The 21,338-nt window shown below is 38.7% G+C and overlaps 1 long non-coding RNA gene across 3 annotated transcripts in view; it reads left to right on the forward strand.

The window, feature by feature from the left end:
* Positions 1 to 21,338, forward strand: part of LOC144377194 (uncharacterized) — a 196,153-nt gene that overhangs the window by 138,245 nt on the left and 36,570 nt on the right. Inside the window, exons 4-6 of one of the 3 annotated variants that reach the window (XR_013437896.1) lie at positions 1,936 to 2,044; positions 7,966 to 8,069; positions 8,522 to 9,017. This is a non-coding gene — a long non-coding RNA (uncharacterized LOC144377194). Of the gene's footprint in view, positions 1 to 1,935; positions 2,045 to 7,965; positions 9,018 to 21,338 lie in introns of those variants that run through there. The other 2 variants (XR_013437895.1, XR_013437894.1) reach the window with 2 other exon arrangements.

Below are 21,338 nucleotides of genomic sequence, written 5' to 3' on the forward strand. Positions count from 1 at the left end.
TACAGAATAGAAGACACAGAGACAAACTCACATAAATACAGTTCTCTTATACTAGACAAAGGCACCAAAAACATATATTGGAGAAAAGATAGCCTCTTCAACAAATAGTGCTGGGAGAACTGGAAAGCCATATGCAGCAAAATGAAACTAAACCCCTATCTCTCACCATGAACAAAACTCAAGTGGATCAAGGACCTAGGAATTAGATCAGAGACCTTGTGCCTAATGGAGGAAAAAGTAGACCCAAATCTCATCTCATCAGATTAGGCTCGGGCTTCCTTAACAAGACTCCTAAAGCATAAGAAATCAATAAATTTCAATAAAAGTCAAGAATCAATAAATTGGATGGATTCAAACTAAAAAGCTTCTTCTCAGCAAAAGAAACAATAAGGTGAAGAGAGAACCTACATTTTGGGGAGCAAATTTTTGCCAAACACATGTCAGATAGAGCATTAACTTCTAGGATATGTAAAGAACTCAAATAACACCAAAAAGAAAACAAAACAAAAGCAAAAACAACAACAACAAAAAAATAAAACAACAACCCAATCAATATGGGCTAAGGAGCTGCACAGACACTTCTCAGAAGAAGACCAACAAATGTATGAAAAAAATGTTCAACATCTCTAGTAATTAGCAAAATTCAAATCAAAACTACTATAAGATTTTATTCCACTCCAGTCAGAATGGCAATATCAAGTATACAAACAACAATAAGTGTTGGCGAGAATGTTGAGGGAAAGGCACACTCATGCATTGCTGGTGGGACTGCAAATTGGTGTAATCAATCTGAAAATCGATATGGAAACTCCTTGGAAAAAATGAAATGAAACCACCATTGACTCAGCTATCCAACTCCTTGATCTATACTCAAAAGACTTAAAATCAGCATGTTATAGTAATGCAACCACATCAGTGCTCATAGCAGCTCAATTCACAATAGCTAAATAGTGGAACCAACTCAGATGCCCCTGTAAATGAACTGTGATATATATACACAATTGAATATTATTAAGAATTAAAAGAATAAAATTATGGCATTTGCAGTTAATGGATGGAGTTGGAGAATATCATGCTAAGCAAAGTAAGGCATTCCCCAAAATCCAAAGGCTAAATGTTTTCTCTGATAAGTGGATGCTGATCTATTATGGTGGGGCATGGGAAAAATGGAGGAATTGTGATTGGGCAAAGAGGAGAGAAGGCAGGAAAGGGAGCATGGTGGCAGGAAAGATGGTGAAATGAGATGGACATCATTACCCAAGCACATGTGTGACTGCATATATGGTGTGACACTACATTGTATACACAACCAGTGAAATAAAATTTGTGCTGTAATTGTGTACAATTACACTAATAAAAATGCACTCTGTTTTTACATATACATAATTAGAATGAGTAAATAAATAATTTTTTAAAAAAGAAAGCAAGGAATCACAAAAAAAATAAAGAAAATGAAGTGATCAAATATCAGAAGGTAAGCATTTGAAATAAAACTCACTTGTCATCATTGATGTAATACTTCCCTCTCATCTTATTTATATTTTTAATTAAAGAATTGCTAAAGTCTGAAGGTGGGCTAGGGAGAGAGTAGTATGGGGACAAGTGCATGGAGTACTGCATATATGGCACACATTAAGGGCATCTCAGTGGCAAACCATTCCCCTGTGCTAGGCGTGTGAGTGGTAAATCACTTACCCCGTAGGCACAGCCCTGGGTGTGAGTCCACGTGTTGCTGTCCCTATGCTTGCTCCACAGCTCACTCCTTGATTGATCACTGCAGGGACAGTTGGCCAGAAATTGTATTGATGGCTTCCTGTAATCTGCTTAGCTACTGCCTGAATATATATATATATATATATATATATATATATATATATATATATATATATATGGTAACTGCAAAAAAATCAGACCTGCTTCCTGCTTGTTCTCCAGAGGTCTTGATTAGTGACTCCACAGTCACACTCTCCTCTACCCTGTTCTGTGGACTTCCTCACTGGACTAGAGAGAGCCCACACAGCTGGAACCCGAACAAAGACCTGAGGTAAGCCTATAACACAGGGTGTGGTCCCTCACAGAGCAATGAGAAAGGGGAAATGGGGAACCTACCAAGTTCCACCAAAGAGTTGCAGCTGCAAGTGCTGTGCACTCTCTTAGACACTAGAGGTTTAACCCTGAATAAGAGATAAGCCTACAAATTCTGGGATGTAGTTATTGATACTAGTCCATGGATAAGTGTTGCTGATGTTTTTGATCCTAGGATATGGGACAAGACAATGGCAAATGCACAGCAAGCTGAAGTGAGACAGGAATATACTATGCCACTACATTTTTTCCTATTGTGAGAGCCATTCAGCAAAGTTTAGGGGGCCCTGTGACAAACCCTTGCCATATAATGATGGCCCTGAGGGAAGATGAGTCTGTGAAAGACAGGCAAGGGGAAAAAAGAGGGGATGACAATATACCTCAAAGCAAGCAACTGCAGTAGGCACAGGAAAACAGAGGTGAGAATCTACTTCAAAACAAGCAACTATAACAGGTGCAGGAGGGAGAGAGGCAGAAATGGTACCACTAGCCTTCATGGTGCAGGAAGAGGTGACCATGAATGGTGCAGGTGCACCTTCCACTGACAGGCAAAGATTATTTTCTTCAATGGCAATTGCCTCCCTGGGAGGCAACGCCAAAGCCAGAAAGGGACTATGACAGATTATAAATGACCACGCCACCAGACAGGCCCAAGCCATGGTCTCCCAGAAATCTATTCCAGGAAGCCAGAGATCCTTCTGAAGATCTATGTAGGAAAGATATGAAAAGTGGGGTAAAGGAGTACAAACCTTCCCGGTCAACCTGGCTCCCACACCAGCTCCCTGACACTTGGTACCCACATGCATTGGGTACCCTGAAGGAGTTAAAGAAGGCAATAAAAGAGGATGGATCCTGGGGGCTTGAACTTAATTGCTCTCAAGACTGGAAAGTCCTAGCCAGAGTAGCTTTGGAGCCCACAACATTTTTGAAGTGAAAGGTATTTTTCTATGATGACTGTGAACAGCAGGGTGTCATAACCACACCACAAATGTTAACTTCCCAGCTGAGTGCTTGCAGGGAGAAGGAATCTACAGTTCCTCTGTAGTACAAGCCAAAGGTCCACCAAATTATTTCAATCAGGTGTGGCTCTGTGCTCTGAGAACCTGGAGGAAGTTGCCAGCTAGGGAAGATACAGTTTCTATACAGAGCTTAAGGCAGAAAGCCACTGAGGACTTGCCACCATTTATTGACAGAGTAAACAAGGTGGTAGAAGGGAAGGTGTCTCATAAAGGAGCCTGGGCAGCCTTAGCCAAGGAGTTGATCTGGGATGGACTAAATAAGGAACATAGAGCAGCAGTGGAACCAGTATGCAATGGCACACAGGATGACTGGATTTTGGCCACTCAAGATATAGGGACATCAGGACAATAGACCATGCTGATGGCCTCGACACTCTCAGCTCTGTTCCTGAATTTCCAAAGTAGAGCAGATGGGTGCTGGAGCTGTGGAGAAAAAGGACATCTCTCTTGAGAGTGCCCTTCCCAGAGAGGAGGGGACAAACTGGGCCTCTGCCCACAGTGTAAGAAGGGATGGCACTGAGCTAGAGACTGTCAGTCAAGCCAAGACTGTGCAGAAAAGCCTTTGAACCTCTCAGGGCACCCCCCAGCCCCATGACCAAGGGAGGAACCAAACAGAGAGAAACAAAAACAAAGCCAAACAACCAATCAGATGGATGTAAGTGGTCCTGGAACATGGAAGACAATCCCTATTAGTGAAGACATCAAACCTAGTTCAATGCTAAAGATAAATAAGAAAATTTTCAAGGGGTTGATGGACACAGGGGCTGACTTAACATTGCTGAGATTGGAGGAGGTACCCAAGTCATGGGCCACTAAACCAAGGCCCAATGTTACAGGTGTTGGAGGGCTAACCCCCTCTTGGCAGGCAGCATAGGGCTGGACATAGGAGGACATGGATGGCAACTAAGGGACCAATGCCCCTTGGTGGTGGAAGGAATATCTAACAACCTATTTGGCACAGATATCTTGGGCTCCAAGGGAGCAGTGCTCACTATTGATGACCAGGCCTTCTATGATGACTTAATGGACAGAGATTTAAAAGACCCAACCTTGAGAGGAGGATTTCAGATGTCCCTCCATATTAAAGGACACTGTTTGTATTACAGCATCTTTCCTAATACGGTTGCAATGGCTCCCTGATTAACTGGTCTGGGTGGAACAGTGGCTACTTTCCCAAGAAAAGTTGTAGCATATCCAGGAATTGATAAAAGAGAAATTGGCTTTGGGGCATATCGAGCCCTCTCAAATTCCATGGAATACCCCTATCTTTTGTATTTTAAAAAAAGGCAAAATGCAAATGGAGATTACATCAGTATTTGTGGGCCATAAATGAGACCATGCAAAAGATGGGCACCACTCAGCCTGAGCTTCCATTGATCCAATGTATTCCAAGAAGCTACAAAATTTGCATACTGGACATAAAGGACTGTTTCTTCTCAATTCCACTGCTTCCGGCTTATAAACAACATTTGCATTTATGGTACCTGTCATCAACAACTCAGTACCCGCACAATGTTTTCAATGGAAAATATTACCACAAGGCATGAAAAACAGCCCCACTCTTTGTCAGTTGTTTGTTTTTCAAGCACTAAGAGGCCTTGAACAATATAAATGTATTTTGTGGTACACTACATGGATGCCCTACTCTTAGCACACGAAAAAGAGGCTATCCTGCATGTTTGATTGACAACCTCAATGAATTGGAATTGAAGGGAACCCCCTTTTAATTTTTTAGGACATTCCATCCTGCCAGGAGTGGTTATGCAAGTAGTTCCTCAGGTGGCTCTCCCTGAAAAATCTACCTTGAACCAATTGAAAACTATCCTGGGGCATCTGAATTGGGTTAGACCTTCTTTAAAGATCACTACTCAACAAATGAGACTCTTATTTGATTTGCTAAAGAGAAACCCACATTTAAACTCCCCCTGACAGGTTACCCCAGAAGGTCTTGAGGCTTTGGAATTGGTTAATACATCCCTAAACAACATGGTGGTAAATCTCTATGACCCTAAGAAGGATGTCTGGGCAATAGAATGCCTAACTCCTGGGCTTCCTACTGAAGTCATCTGGCAAGAGCCAGACAATATCATATCATGGGTGCACTTATTCCTCAAGTGAACAAAGAAAAGTCCAAAGTCAAGTGAAAAGCATCTCACAGATGGATTACCTCATTGAGAAGGTTCCTACTGTGAGTGCTGGGGAAAGAATCAGATAGGCTCATAACTCCTCTCACAACTTCAGAGGTGAATAATCTCATGATGCTTAGCCCTAATTTCCAAGTGGCCATGGCTAATTTCACTGGGGTCCTTGCCTCCATCAAGAATCCTGTAAACCATTTCCCTTTTGCCTCTAAAGCAACCAAATATAATAGTGGGCCAGCCTATTCCTTGTGTATCCTTGGTGTTCATAGATGCCAGCTCTACGGGGAAAATTGGCATAATCTATTTCCACCCTGATACCGGGGTAAAAAGGACCTTCCAATATAATTACTCCCCTGGGTATTTCCAAGGAATAGAATTATCAACTATAAACTTGGTCTTGCAAAAATTCCCTGAACCTATTAATGTTGTAACTGATAGTCAATATTGTGCCATGGCTATTCTTATACTGCCTTTTGCTTCCACAAAAAATGATACCAATTAAAATCTATTCAAACCCTCCTAGAAGGAAGGACTAATTCTCTTTACATTCAACATATTCGAGCCCATTCTGGGTTGCCTGGGCCTTTGTCACAACTAAATGAGGAGGCTGATAACCTGGCTTGTGAAGTCCATGAAACCTCCTTGAAAGGCAATCAGGCTGCACAGCAAGTTCCATCAATCAGCCCATAGTTTGCACAAACTATTCCCTCAATTAACAAAAGAAAATTGCAAGCTAATTACTAAATGCACTCTCTTCTTGCCCATAGGATTTTTACAACCACCAGGTGTTAATCCTAGGAGTCTAAAGTTCAATGCCCTATGGCAAATTAATATCATTCATGTGCCATCCTTCAGGCATTTAAAATATGTGCATGTATGCATAGACACCTACTTGTGGCTCCTCCTGGCAACAGTGACCCCAGGATAAAAATACAAACATGTGTTCTCACCTCTTGGGCTATTTTACAACCATGGGAGTACCATATCAAATAAAAGCAGAAAATGGCCCCACATATACTAGTACAGCTTTTGAGGAGTTCTTTTCCAAGTGGAATGTTAAATAATCCACTAATGTTCCTTATAATCCCCAGGACAAGGGATAGTGGAAAGAGCCCACAAAGAGCTAAAGGCTGCCATTTTTAAACAAAAGTTCTCCCCATGATATTCTTAATACTATCCTCTTTACTTTAAGATTTTTAACAGTGCCTATGGATGATGATTGCACATGCCTTCAAGCATTGGGCTCCCTTGATGGGGCCATCCCACTTACCCTTAGTGCAATATAAAGACCCCTTAACTAATCAGTGGTCAGAGCCTTCACTGCTCCTGGTGTTGGGTAGGGGTTTTGCTTGTGTCTTCCCAGAAAAAAATCCACAGCCCATCTGGATTCCAGCCTGCCATGTCTGACCCTGGATGCCTACCTACCATGATAGCCAGCTGCATGCTCCAAGATGAGAGGAAGCAAAACTGCAAGAGGGCAGGGCTGAGGTTGTGGCTCAGTGGAAGAGCACTCGCCTAGCATGTGAGAGGCACTGGGTTAAATCCTCAGCACCACATAAAAATAAATAAATAAAATAAAAATATTGTGTCCAATTACAACTAAAAAAAAAAAAATCAAAACCAAACAACTACAACAACAACAAAACTACAAGAGGGCAAGAAGATGTCAGAGGAGACTCCATCACAGGGTCACATGGGGTGCTGTAAAAGGGCTAATACAGCAGGCCAATAATATTGAAAAAAGCCAGGGTCATGATTCTAATCCTCCTGGACAGGTCTTCTTTCTACTCTTATCCACAGCTCTAACCACCAACAGTGCCATGGCCCAGGTAAATTGGGTCTTGGTCACTAGACCACCCTTCTGGTTGTTGCTAATTGGGAAGGGGCTTTACCTAAGCTCTTATCCAATAATTCCATCCTGAGTTATCTATCCAGGAGGTAACTGTACCTTGGAATACCAGCATTTCCATACTCACTCTGCATATTTGTTTCTCTGTAATAGATAATGAGACCTATAATCCAGGCAGTCCCCTCTGTTTTATTCTTGCCAATGAAACTATTGTAGATAAATATAATAAGTCATGTGTTGGGCTATCTCTCACTGATATTAGAGTTATAGTTAATACTACCTATAGCCATAAACTCCCCCATGGCAACTGCAAGAAACTCTTGCTTCCAACATGTCCAACAAAGCTATTAGGAAAACCCCCCTCAGATAATGATAGCATCCCGTGGAATCAATGTGTCACTGACATGCCTTATCTCCTTGACAAGAGGAATTTCTCTGGGGAAGAACAACATCTATGCACTGAGTGGGCACAGCTCTGTGGAATGTAACTGATGTGCCCCAAAGCTATATGAGCTTCTGCAGTAACTGCTACATGGGACAAGCCATTACTAACCTTTATGTAGGAAATCAGTATTGCATGATAGATATCATGCCAATATTACCAGCTGCTAGACCCATCAAATAGGCAGCAGCCGTCTGGATAAATGGGTCTATATTGAGTCCAGATTTATCATGGATTTGCCTTTGTGCTAAATTATACACATACCCACAATGCACAAGCTTGTTTTACACCACCCTTTGCCATGCTAATAATCAATGATACTGATGGCATAAATATAACTCATACAGAGGTCCCTTGTGCAGTCAATACATCCTGCTGCCTCATAAATTGTCTAAACCCGATGAAATCTAAATGTATATTTATCCTTAGAGTACTCCCAGCAACCTGGCTTCCAGTGAACCTATCCAGAGAGTGGAGAATTCCATGGGACATGGAGATGAAGAATTTCTTAATGAGATCCTGCACTGGACAAGGTATGAAATTAGCTGCACCACTCCTGGAATTATTGCCTTGGTAGCTTCCATCACCTCCACAACCACTGCTACTGCTTTGCTCACTCAGAGTATCCAGACTACTCAGACTGTAAATAATTTGTCTACTGCCATAGAAGCTTTTGCCGTTCAAAGAGACTTAAATAAACTGTCCTGAGCTGCTATTTTAGTCATTCAGCAAGAACTAGAATTCCACCAGGAACAACTAGATACTCTGTTTATGTTGCAAAGGCTCATTTGTGATGCTGAATCCACAGTATTTTTATCACCCAATATGCTGTATCTGAAAATTTAATTTTACACTTCTCTAATTTTTTTCAGTATATTAAGGGTGCTTGGGATGCTAAGTTATGACTATGCATAACCTTACCAAGGCAATTGTTAAAATCAATGAGACTCAGGTATCTATCTTGACAGCCTCTTCTTTCTTCCAGGGATTGACTGAACATTGGAAAAGCCTGATAACCAAATTAACTAATCCTTATAATGCTATTACCCTGGCCCTGCTGTTTATAATAGTGATAATTTTTTGTTGTTGTTGTGAGACACTTATGTAACCATGTAAAGGCCACTGAACAAAAAACAGCAATGCTGGCTGAAGTCCTTGCTGCACAGTCAGAGATAGGAGATGTGGGGGACAAGTGCATGGATTACTGCATACATGGCATACATTAAGGGCATCTGAGTGGCAAACCACTCCCCGTGCTAGGTGTGTGATGGCAAACCACTTACCCCATAGGCATAGCCCTGGGCATGAGGCCAAGTATTGCAGTCCCTGAACTTGCTCCATGGCCCCCTCCTTGATTGGTCACTGCAGAGACAGTTGGCCAAAAATTGTATTTGGTGGCTTCCTGTAATCTGCTTAGCTACTGCCTGAATGTATTGTGTGTGTATATATATGCTGTACAATAAAATCAGAACTGCTTCCTACTTGGTCTCTGGAGGTCTTGTTTAGTGACTCTGCAGCTTCTCTCCTCTACCCTGTTCTGTGGACCTCCTTGCTGGATGAGAGACAGCACATGCCAGAAATGGAAAATGGACAATAAATGAACTGTGAGCTCCTCAGGGATGGGCAGGAAGCCGTCCTTGGTTGAGAACAGTAGAGATTTTCCTAATGTTGGTGGGAAGGGGAGAGGAGAGGACAAGACCTCAGAGAAAGACTTTTCCCTCGCTCAGCCAGAAACTCAGAAAAATCAGACAGAGACATGCTAAAGACTGAGGATTGACAAAAACAATAGAGAATCTCATTCCTTCTCCCCACTGGGCCAAGAAACCCTAAGGGAAAAGCATTGTAGTCTCCCAGTAGAGAAAAAACAAGGGCAGGAATACTTTCTTAGACACAGGTGCAGCAAGGAAGAACTAGGCTAGGAGTGAAATAGAAATACTAAGAGAAACCTCATACAGAATTGAAGGTAGCCCACAGAAAACAAAACTCAAAGCTAGACAATGTCAGCTTATGTCCTCTCCTATTAAAGGCTTAGGAGAAGACATGTACATGTTTCTTTGCTGTTTATGTCAGTCTGGATTGTTTAAAAATTATGTTTGACATTATCCCATCATTTTAAAAAATAACAGGATACCAAAAAAAAGAGGAAGAAAAAAGTAACCCATAGTAAAGAGCAAGGCAATCAACAGACTCAGCTCCAGAGATGCCCCATATGTTGAGATTATAGAGACAGTTACTGACAGGAAGTATTCCTTTGATGGCTTTATCAGTAGTCTTACCAAAGATGAGGATGCTAGCAGTGAATGTGAAGATGAGTCAAGGAGAACTATCCTACTCAAACAAAAGAAAGGGAGTGAAGAAAACATAGTATGAATACCCAAGAGATGCAGAATAATATCAGATGTTCTCACAGAAAGATATTTGGAAAATCTCTCAATGTATTGAAATAAAAACCATAAACTTCTACAAGTAACTCATAGGATAGACAGGAAGTCACAAAGGAAATTAAGTATTTTTAATGGCATGTGGGTAGAAACACAAGAATGTCAAAATAAGTGGGATGCATGTAAAGTAGGGCTTGAAGGAAAATTGTTACCTTTAAGTACTTGTATTAGAAAATAACAGAGGGTCTAAAATCAATGAACTCATTTTCCCCTTAAGAAACTAGAAAAGAATAATCAAAACAAAGTAAACAAAAGAAGAAAATAATAAAGGAAAGATCAAATAATTGATGAAATTAAAAGCAGAAGCACAAGAAAAATCAATGAAACCAAAAGCTAATTCTTTGTTAAGATCAATGTTGTTTATCAGTGAGCCAAAGAAAAGAAGAGAGAAGGAACAAATGTCCAATATCTGAAATGATTGAGGGAACATTAGTATAGGTACTATAGATATTAAAAGTCTAATAAGGGAGTGTTAGAACAACTTTGTATTCTTTAATTCTAAAACTTAGAAGAAATTAAATTCCTTGAGTGGCACAGATAACCAAAGTTTGCTCAGGAAAAGTAGATTACCTCATAACCTCTGAATCTATGAAAGAAATTGTATCCCAAATCTGCCCCTCCCACCAATAGACTATAATAATAACCCCACTACAAAACAAACACAAGTCCAGGTATAGATGGTTTCCTTTTTAAACTCTATCAGTGTCCAACAATTTACAAAATAGATAATATATTGCAAAAAAAGTGGGGTTTATTTTCCTGGTAATACATATCTTATTCAGCATAGGTCAATGTAATCACTATGTGACTAGGCTAATGGAGAAAAACTATATAATAATCTCAAAAAATTAAGTAGGGCACAGTGGCACACACCTAGAGTCCCAGAGGCTCTGGAGGCTGAGGGAGGAGGACCATGAGTTTAAAGCCAGCCTCAGCAATGGCAAGGCACTAAGCAATTCACCAAGACTCTGTCTCTAAATAAAATACAAAATAGGGCTGGAGATGTGGCTCAATGGTTTAGTGACCCTAAGTTCAATCCCTAGTACAAAAAAAATCATTTCACATAATTTAGTATTCTTCATAATAAAAGCTTGCAATAAACTAGAAACAGGAGGTCCCATAACTTGACAAAGGCATCTAGGAAAACCTTGTATTAATATCATACTGCAGAATAAAAGACAGAATCTTCTTCCTGAAGATAAGGGTAAAGGCAACAATATTTGTTTTGCTGCTTTTATTCAACATCATATTGGAGGTCTTATTAAGAAATAAAATAAAAACACACACATTGAAAAAATAGAAATACGAACTCTTTACAGTTAACATTGACTACATAGAAAATTCCAAAGAATCTAAAAAAAATCTACCTGAGCTAGTTAGTGTCAATAATATTATAATGTTTAAGGTTGATAATAAAGCTTTATTGCTATTTACAAATCATCTATTTAAAATTGAAGTTAGAAACAAAATGATTTAGAATAGCATCAAACCCATATAATATTTAGGAAGAAATCTAATAAAATACTCAAGATCTATATGCTGAAAATCATAAACTCTGATGAAAGAAATCAAAGAAGACATAATAAGTGGACCATGTTTATGCATGGGAAGGCTCAGTATTATTACAACATCAATTCTCCCACATTGACCTATAGACTCAATAAAATTTAAATCAAAATCCAGCAGGGTACTTTTCTATATAAACCAACAACCTGATTTTAAATTTTATATAGAAAGGCAAGGGACTAGAATAATCAGTTTTTAAGAGGAAGAGCAATGTTGAGGACTCTGCAAAGCCTCCTGGACCTAGTCTAGTAAGACAAATCAACTTTATTACTCAGGTAGACAGCTGCATAGTGAAAGCCTAAGACCTATGACACACCAGGCCTCCAACACTTAGGAAAGCTGCTTGAACCTCATTTGTACATGCCCTCTATCATACTGTAGCAAAGGGACCCCAAGGCACTCCATTCTGGGTTTAGTTCCCTGAATGCCACTTGGAATGCTGAATTGCAAGCATTGATTCTGGAAATAATGAGGGTGCAGCCTGAGCTGTTCCAAAGAATTCCTCCTTGTCTCAAGATTTTTGTATTCTCAGTACATTTTTCCCAAGAGTCAAAGAAGAGGGGGAAGATCAAGGCCACCCAGGAACCATTTCCCTATAGACTTGCAAGACGTATTTCAAGACTTTCTATAAAGCTGTAGTAATTAGGAGAATATAGAATTAATGAAAAGATAGACACAAATCAATAGAAAATATTCTATTCTAGATACTAATGCTTATGTATATGATCAATGTATTTTTGATGAAAGTGCAAAGGAAACTAAATGGAGAAAAATTTTTTAAATTTTTTTTCAAGAAGAGAAATCATTGTAAATTCATATGTAAAAATATTGAAACTTAACTCATGCAGGTACAAAAACTACCTAAAAATTAATCACAAACCTAAATGCAAAATTAAAACACTAATAATCTTCTACCTGTAAACCCAGGAGAAATCTCTGTGAGCTTACATTATGCAAAGATTTCTTTGATATGATACCATCAGCACAATTCTTAAGAAAAAAAGTTGATAAGTAAAATTAAATTTCTGTTTTTTAAAAAGACATTGCTATAAAAATATACCCACAGACTGGGAGAAAATATTTTCAAATCACATGTAAGAACTTGTATCCTGAAAAATAGATATATTCATGTATATATATATATATATATATAAATTTATTTTCTATATATAATATATTAATATAATTAATATATATTAATTCCCAACTATCAATAAGAAAATAAACAACTGAAATAAAACATGGTCAAGGGTTTAAACATTCCATCAAAGAAGAAAAACAGATGGTAAATGAACATATCAAAAGATGATCAGCATCATCTATCATTAGGAATATGAAAATTAAAATCTCAATGAGATACTATTATGTACCTATTAGGACATAAACTCTCATCCATTGCTAGGGGATACAAAAATGGTGCAGATGCTTTGGGACACAGTTTGACAGTTTCTTGGAGTACTAAAATAGATTTAATGCACCACACCACCACATCAGAGAAATGAAAACCTACCTTCACAGAAAAACCTGTTGGTGAATATTTATAAAAGTTCTATTCACAATTGCTCCAAATTGGAAATAATTCAAGCGTCCTTCAGCTGCATGAACAAGTGGGGAGATATGTCTATATAATGGAATTAACTATGTAGCAGTAAAAAGTAAGACACAAATAATAGGGATCTCAAATACATGATGTCAAGGGAAAAAAAAACACACGAATCAAAAAGACTTTTGTGACCTTCTAGAAAAGGCAAAACTATAGTAATAGAAAATCAATTGAGGGACTGCTAATGGTTGGGAGAAGAAAGAACAATTGACCACAAAGGGATATGAGATAATGCTCTGGGTTGTGGGATTCTCCTATGCTTTGGTTGTGGTTTTTATTATCAAAATTCATAAAACTATATACAAAAGATGGTGAATTTTACTGTATAAATTGTCCCTTAATACATGGAATTTTTAAAGACCTGGATGGAATGTCATTTTCAACATCTGCTTCCCTGACAGTCTATTCTGCAAACACTAAAAAAACAATGATCTCTATGAAAGTACAATTTCCTTAAAGTGATGTACACAATAATATTGTATGAACTGAAATTTATGACATAGAATATCTTACATTTGCTTCTGTCAAATAAAACTTATGTTAGTGTTTCACTAGATATATATAAAATAGTTTGCCACTTTTCTCCATTTTCTTTACGAGAATGCCATTTTCTTTGCAAAATATAGAAAATAAATTTATTTAAAATAAGTTCAAAAAATGTTTGATTATTTCTAAAATATTCTCTCATCCAGTTACATGATAATTTGAGATGCCAATTTTCTCCAACAGTTTTTCCAATTATAATGCTGTGGTTATAAGTCTATCACAACTTGATTGATCTGTTCACAATGGTGTGTGTTCTGAACTTGCCCAAAATTCAAAATTTTTATGAACGTAGTGTGTGGAGTTTTACCACATTCATGGAAAAATTTTGTGAAAACCATCATTATACCAATTGTCAATATATAAGTACTGAAAATGAAGAGTTAGAAAAAATCTGAAGGTCTCAAACCATGCAAAGAGACATGATCTTTTAAAATATTTCAAAATCATGGCATTTGCAGGTAAATGGATGGTGTTGGAGAAGACAATAGTAAGTGAAGTTAGCCAGTCCCCCAAAAAAGGAGGCTGAGTCATAGTGAGGTAGGGAGGGGGAGCATGGGAGGAATAGATGAATTCTAGATAGGGAAGAGGGGTGGGAAGGGAAGAGAGAGGGAAGGGTGTTAGTAAGGATAGTGGAATGTGATGGGCATCATTATCCAAAGTACATGTATGAAGACAAGAATTGGTGTCAACATACTTTTTATATAACTAGAGATGTGAAAAATTGTGCTGTATGTAATAAGAATTGTAATGCATTTTGCTGTCATTTATTTTTTCAAAAAAATCAATAAAAATAAAATAACAATGAAGTAATTAAAGTAAAACATGAACAATGAAAAAAAATATTTCAACAATGTTGTGTCAGCCCACATGGTTCATCTTAAGTATCAGCTGGAGGGGACATGGAGAACCAGAACAGTTGCCTACTCAGTGTAGGTGGAAGACAGTTCAGTATATTAGAAGAATTTAATTTTAGCTTGTAGGTGGTAAATGTCCAGAGGAAAAGTCAAGGTCAGAACACAGGGATTTGGAGGAAGGCTATGGAAATTTAGAAGCCCCTTCTTAGGTTGCACAGCTCCAATTAAAGCTACCATTTATTGAATGGGGGCCTCGGCTTGCATTTACACATTTATCTCCATGGCAAACCAGTGTGTAGTTATTTTACTATTTGTTTTACAGGTGAGGAAACTGAGTGAGTGGCAGGATTAGGAGTTAATTATACAACTTTTTGACTCCAGTGTTTTTACTTTTTTTCACAATGTTCTGCATCTTATGAGAAACCTCCCAGCACTCAGGCTTATTTTTCCCTACTATATGTTTTCCAGACTTCGTAAACTCTACACATCTTCAGACAGCCATTCCGCTCTTCCCACTGGCCCTCTCATCCCATCTGGGACCCTGACATTTTCCTCCACTTGGCTTTTTTGAAACCCATGCAACCTTAGCTCCCCTGTATCGGTTCACTCTTTTTTATAATTTCTTCTTCCTGGACAGACAGTAGCATTTTACTTTTTACAGCACTCTTTGGTAGTCTGAGGTCTGTGCTGGGGACTTTTTTATAATGAAGATCCCACAGCTCCATAATTACTCTTAATTCTGAGGCAGGGAAACTTTTCCCCATAAAGGTAATTCAATTTGATTGTTACTATCAAAATCAGTTTGAGTTGTTTTAAAATGCTGTTATCTATCAAATTTCAAACAAAAAAAATTTTCTTCCCATCCCCAGAAATACTACAATGGTAAAACTGAAATTCACTGGATTGGTAGTGAAGAGACTTGTTCTATCCTAAAGCTCTTGCTTAATCTGTTATATGGCCTTAAGCCATACAATTACTTGGTACTTTGGTTTCTTTGATGGGAAAAACCAAGCATTATTTCAACAAATAATTTCAAGAGAGGTCTTAGAGACTCAAATTGCTGGCTTGTGCATGTGATAAATAAATTTAGAGAATAAGCTTGTTTTGGAATGTTCTTAGTGTGATTGTGTTTTCCTTGTATTTAGAGCCTTTAATTGATTTAAATTCTTATTTCAGTCCTAATGGAAAGAAATTTTGTCAAGTGAAGAACAAATAATTCACATTATGTATACCTCTACATGAAACATATGCATTTCCCTACACAAACCACACATATATCACACTCACAAATCTTAGAAACACAAAAGTGAGGTTTAACATTAAAGAACACCTAAATTACTGCCCTTAAAATATATCTCTCTATATTTCTTATTCACTTATTAAAATTTTATTGAGTACCTATTATGTGTCTGGTGTTATTCTACCTGTGCTGTGGTGGCCATATGGTGTAGCAAGTTTTCTAAGTATCCAAAGATCTTCACATGAAGATACAGATCTTGATTGTCAGAGATTAATGGACAGAGTAATGGAACTGGTTTTCCTTTTCTAGAACTTGAAAAATCTTTCTGAACTTTTATTATTCATTCTTTTCACTTTACCAATCATGAAAGAATGGCAAAGTAAATATAAAAACAGTAAATATAATTTAATAAATATAATTACATTTAATAACTGGACAAGTCTCCTAAAATATCAATATCAAGATTAATTTTGATTGAGTATATTTGTAAATGTTAATTAAGCTGATGATCATTCATTAAATAAAATTTATTACAAGAATAGTAATGATAAATTATTTGATACTGCTTCTAATTCTCCTTTGAGACTGGACTTGACTTCTAACAAACATAATTTGATAGAAGCAATGGTACCATAAAAAGCATTGCAGTTTCTTCCTGATTTTGCTTTTATATTGCTTACTATGGGGGGAAGCCAGCTGTCACATTGTTAAGACACTCAGGCTATCCATGGAGAGGTCCTGACAACAGCAGTATAATTGTGCCATCTTGGAAGTGGATCTCCTAGCCCCAGTCAAGCTCTCAGATGATGATTGTATCTCTAGCTGTCATACTGACAGCAAACTCATTGGAGACCCTAAGCCAGGACTAACTAGCTAAGCCAGTCCTAAATTCTAAAACATATACATTGAGAGATAATTATAATGATTTTTGAAACCACTAAATCACACAGGAGAAGACAATTAATATACAGAGGATACAAAAGTAAAAGACAAAGTTCTTGACCTAGACACACACACACACACACACACACACACACACACACAAACAAGCAAACAAAAATGTGATAAATGCTATGATAAAAATGCAGCTGAGGACCTTTGGATATGAGGAGAAAAGATATCCATCCTGGATCAGGAAGAAGGATGTTTTGATTATTTTTGAGTTGTTGTGAGCATTATACTCAACAAGAACAACTTAGAGGAGAAAAGGTTTATTTTGGCTCACAGTTTCAGAGGTTCAGTCCATGGTTGTCCAACTCCATAGTTCTTGATTCCAGGTGAGACAGAACATCATGGCAGAAGGGAATGGCAGAAGAAAGCAGCTTAGAACATGAAGTCTGAGAGAGAGAGAGAGAGAGAGAGAGAGAGAGAGAGAGAGAGAGAGAGAGAGAGAGAGAGAATGCTCTGCTCACCATGGACAAATAAAACCCCAAAGTCATGCCCCCAGTTACCTACCTGCTCCAGTCACATTGCACCTGCCTAGAGTTATTGTTCAGTTAATCCTTCAGGGGATTAATCCTCTGATTAGGTTACAGCTCTCATAATCAAATCATTTCATCTCTGAACATTCTTGCACTGTCTCACATGTGAGCTTATGGAGAACACCTCATATCTAAAGCATAACCAAGGATATTTAGGAAGTCTTTCTAGAAATCATATTTGAGTAACTGTAAGCAGATATAGGATGTGCCTGTTATTAATGTTGGCATAACTACAGCCATCTTTCTTTCGTCCCTTCCATTCTATAACTATTATTCTTCTTATTAAGAAATAGCTGCCTATTTATGTTCTTGAGAAATAGAAATCTGTTTCTGCCCTTAAAAAATAGGAATTTGCTTTTTATGAAATCAGGTAACGTCTGCTGTGCTAACCACGAAGACTAACTGGACCCCTGATGGAGTCCTCCTGCTCTTAATCATAACCTTGGTTACAAAAAGAAACTCTAAGAAGGAAGTTGCTGCTCTTCTCTCTGTGCAAGGAAGCTGCCAGGCTTCTGACAAATTTGCTTTTCTTGGCCTTGGGTGTGTAGTCAGTCCTGCACCTAGTTTCCTTTTATTGGTGCCATGACTCTGATCCAGGTCCTCCAGTTGACCTTGAGCTGAGGATTTGAGCTGCTTTGGGATCCTGGCCCATGGAGCCCTGGATGATTACCACACACCCCTTTTATCCACCAAGCGCTCTCCCTCATCCACACACTGGCCCCAATTGGGTAGGTGAGCTTGCCCTTCCCCTCCCCTCCTCCTCACCAGTCTCGTCTCTAGAGACAACAGTGAACTTAGGTCCTGGCTCAGCACCAGGACTCTTCCCATTCCTTCCCCTTGGCAAGTTTGCTCTCAGGTCTTGGTTCTCAGCTCCTCAGCAGAGTTTGCAAAGCCGTGGCTGGGTGCCAAGATTCACATAGGCTAACCTCAGCAGTCAACCTCTCTATGGGATTTTTGCCTTGGCTTGACTACAGAAGTCGTAGGTGATGATCCTCTTCTCTGGGTCTTGGAAAGGCTTATCTCAAGACCAGTGAATCATGTGGTGATGACCCCACTTCATGTCGTACCCTCTACTCGGGTTTGACTGAGAGCTGGGGACGCCTGCCTCTAGCCACTGTAGCTAAGAACCCACCATGGGGGAACTCCTGATCCAAAGTCCCGCCTCTCTGTGGCCTCCTTGCCCACTCAGTCCCCCTCTGTGTGGCTCCAAATCTAAAAAAGCTCCACTGATTCAACTTTCCACTCAGTCATGCCCCTCCTGTGAACTGGACAATGGATCCAAATGGCCACCTAATGGCACCTTCAATCCCAATATTCTGTGAGATCTTTACAACTCTTGTGAGTGCTCGGATAAATGGAAGAAAATCCCTTTCATGAAAGCTTTCTCTTTTCTCCAGTCGAAATGTCGCCTCTGTTCTTCTTACAATCTATGCCAGTCCTGCTCCCCTCCCTGAGTCCTCCTTGGGACCCAGTCCCTCTTTCCCCAAGACACTTTCTGCTTTCTCCCCTGAGGAAGTCGCACAGTCTCCTTCTCTTTTTCTTTCTTTCCTTCACTCTCCGGGCCATTAGGCCCCCATGATTGCAGCTCTTCAGATCATGATTCTTATGACCCTCTTCTTGGTTGGAGGATAGCCAACATGCCTCTCAAAATCGATCGATCATCCAAAGATGATTGCTAGGTATTGATTATCTGGGCCTCTACACACTATTCCATCTCTATTTCTCTTTTGGAGGAAGACAGCTTCCCCATCCTCCCTTCACTAATCGGATTACAGCATATGGTCACTTGCCTCCTTAAAAAATGTCAGACGAATTCTCACATTCATGTAAACTGGGAAAAAAAATAAAGAGATTTGCCCAAAGACCCCATAAAAGTCCCACACAATTTTTCACCTGACTAACTGAGGCCATCACCAAATATACAAATCTAGATACCAACGATCCTGATTACAGGCTCTTTCTACATTTTAACTTTATCTGTGGGTCTACACCTGACATCTGAAAGAAACTCAGAGAGTTAGAGAAGGGTCCTGAGTCTCCTTCACAGTTACTTTTAGATAAGGCTTTCAAGTTTTTTTGTTTGTTTTTTACCATACGATTTATTTTTGTTTTTATTTTTCAGTCATACATGACAGCAGAATGTATTTTCACATATAATACATACATGGAATGTACATACATCAATCATAATGTCTATTCTATTCTGCTGCCCTTCCTATCCACCTACTCCTCCCCTCCTCTCTCATCCTTTCTCTCTATCCAATCTAAACACTTTTTTTTTCCCTCATCACAACATCATATATGTATTCTGGATAACAATGAGGTTCTCCTCCCATCTTCCGTGCAACTTCCCTTCTTCCTTCCATTCCCTCCCACCTCTGTTCCCTATTTAATGGTAGTCCTCTTCTCATGCTCTTCCATTTTTAGTCACCCCCCCTTATATCAGGGAAGACATTCGGCATTTGTTTTTTAGGGATTGGCTAACTTCACTTAGCATAATCTTCTCTAATGCCATCCAGTTGCCTGCAAATGCCATGATCTTGTTATTTTTTAGTGTTGAGTAATATTCCATTGTGTATAAATGCCACATTTTTTAATCCATTCATCTATTGAAGGGAATCTAGGTTGGTTCCACAGTCTAGCTATTGTGAAATGTGCTGCTATAAACATTGATGTGGCTGTGTCCCTGTAGTATGTTCTTTTTAGGTCTTTTGGGTATATAATCCAAGAAGGGGAATGGCTGGATCAAATGGTGGTTCCATTCTCAGCTTTCCAAGGAATCTCCATACTGCTTTCCAAATTTGCAGTCCCACCAGCAATGTACAAATGTACCTTTTTCCCCACATCCTCACCAGCACTTATTATTGTTTGACTTCACAATGGCTGCCAATCTTACAGGAGTGAGATGGTGTCTTAGAGTAGTTTTAATTTGCATTTCTCTGACTGCTAGAGATGGTGAGCATTTTTTCATGTATTTGTTGAATGATTGTATATCCTCTTCTGAGAAGTTTCTGTTCAAGTCCTTGGTCCATTTGGTGATTGGGTTATTTGCTTTTTTGTTGTTTAACTTTTTGAGCTCTTTGTGTACCCTAGAAATTAAAGCTCTATCTGATGTTTGAGGGGTAAAAATTTGTTCCCAGGATGTAGGCTCTCTATTCACCTCACATATTATTTCTCTTGCTGAGAAAAAACTTTTTAGTTTGAATTCATCCCATTTGTTGATTCTTGGTTTTAACTCTTGTGCTATAGGCGTCTTATTAAGAAATTTGGGGCCTGCCCCCACATGATGAAGATTAGGGCCAACATTATCTTCTATTAGACACAGAGTCTCTGGTCTGATTCCTAGTTCCTTGATCCATTTTGAATTGACTTTTGTGCATGGTGAGAGAAAGGGATTTAATTTCATTTTGTTGCATATGGATTTCCAGTTCTCCCAGCACCATTTGTTGAAGATGCTACCCTTTCTCCATTGCATATTTTTAGCACCTTTTTCTAATATAAGGTAGTTGTAATTTTGTGGATTTGTCTCTGTGTCCTCTATTCTGTACCATTGGTCTACCAGCCTGGTTTGGTGCCAGTACCATGCTGTTTTTGTTACTATTGCTCTATAGTATAGTTTAAAATATGGAATCGTAATACCAGCAATTTCACTCTTCCTGCTTAGAATTACTTTAGCTATTCTGGGTCTCTTATTTTTCCAAATGAATTTCATGATTGCTTTTTCTATTTCTGCAAGTAATGTCATTGGGATTTTGATGGGAATTTCATTGAATCTGTAAAGTGCTTTTGGTAATATGGCAATCTTAACAATATTAATTCTACCAATCCATGAGCAAGGTAAATCCTTCCATCTTCTAAAGTCTTCTTCTATTTCTTTCTTCAGGGTTCTGTAATTTTCATTGTATAGCTCTTTCACCTCTTTTGTTAAGTTGATTCCCAGGTATTTTATTTTTTTGAGGATATTGTGAATGGAGTAGTTGTCTTCATTTCCATTTCAGAGAATTTGTCACTGATATACAGGAATGCCTTTGATTTATGCATGTTGATTTTATATCCTGCCACTTTACTGAA

The sequence above is a fragment of the Ictidomys tridecemlineatus genome, chromosome 4 (genome assembly GCF_052094955.1).
Source record: "Ictidomys tridecemlineatus isolate mIctTri1 chromosome 4, mIctTri1.hap1, whole genome shotgun sequence".
Classification (NCBI taxonomy): Eukaryota; Metazoa; Chordata; class Mammalia; order Rodentia; family Sciuridae; genus Ictidomys; species Ictidomys tridecemlineatus.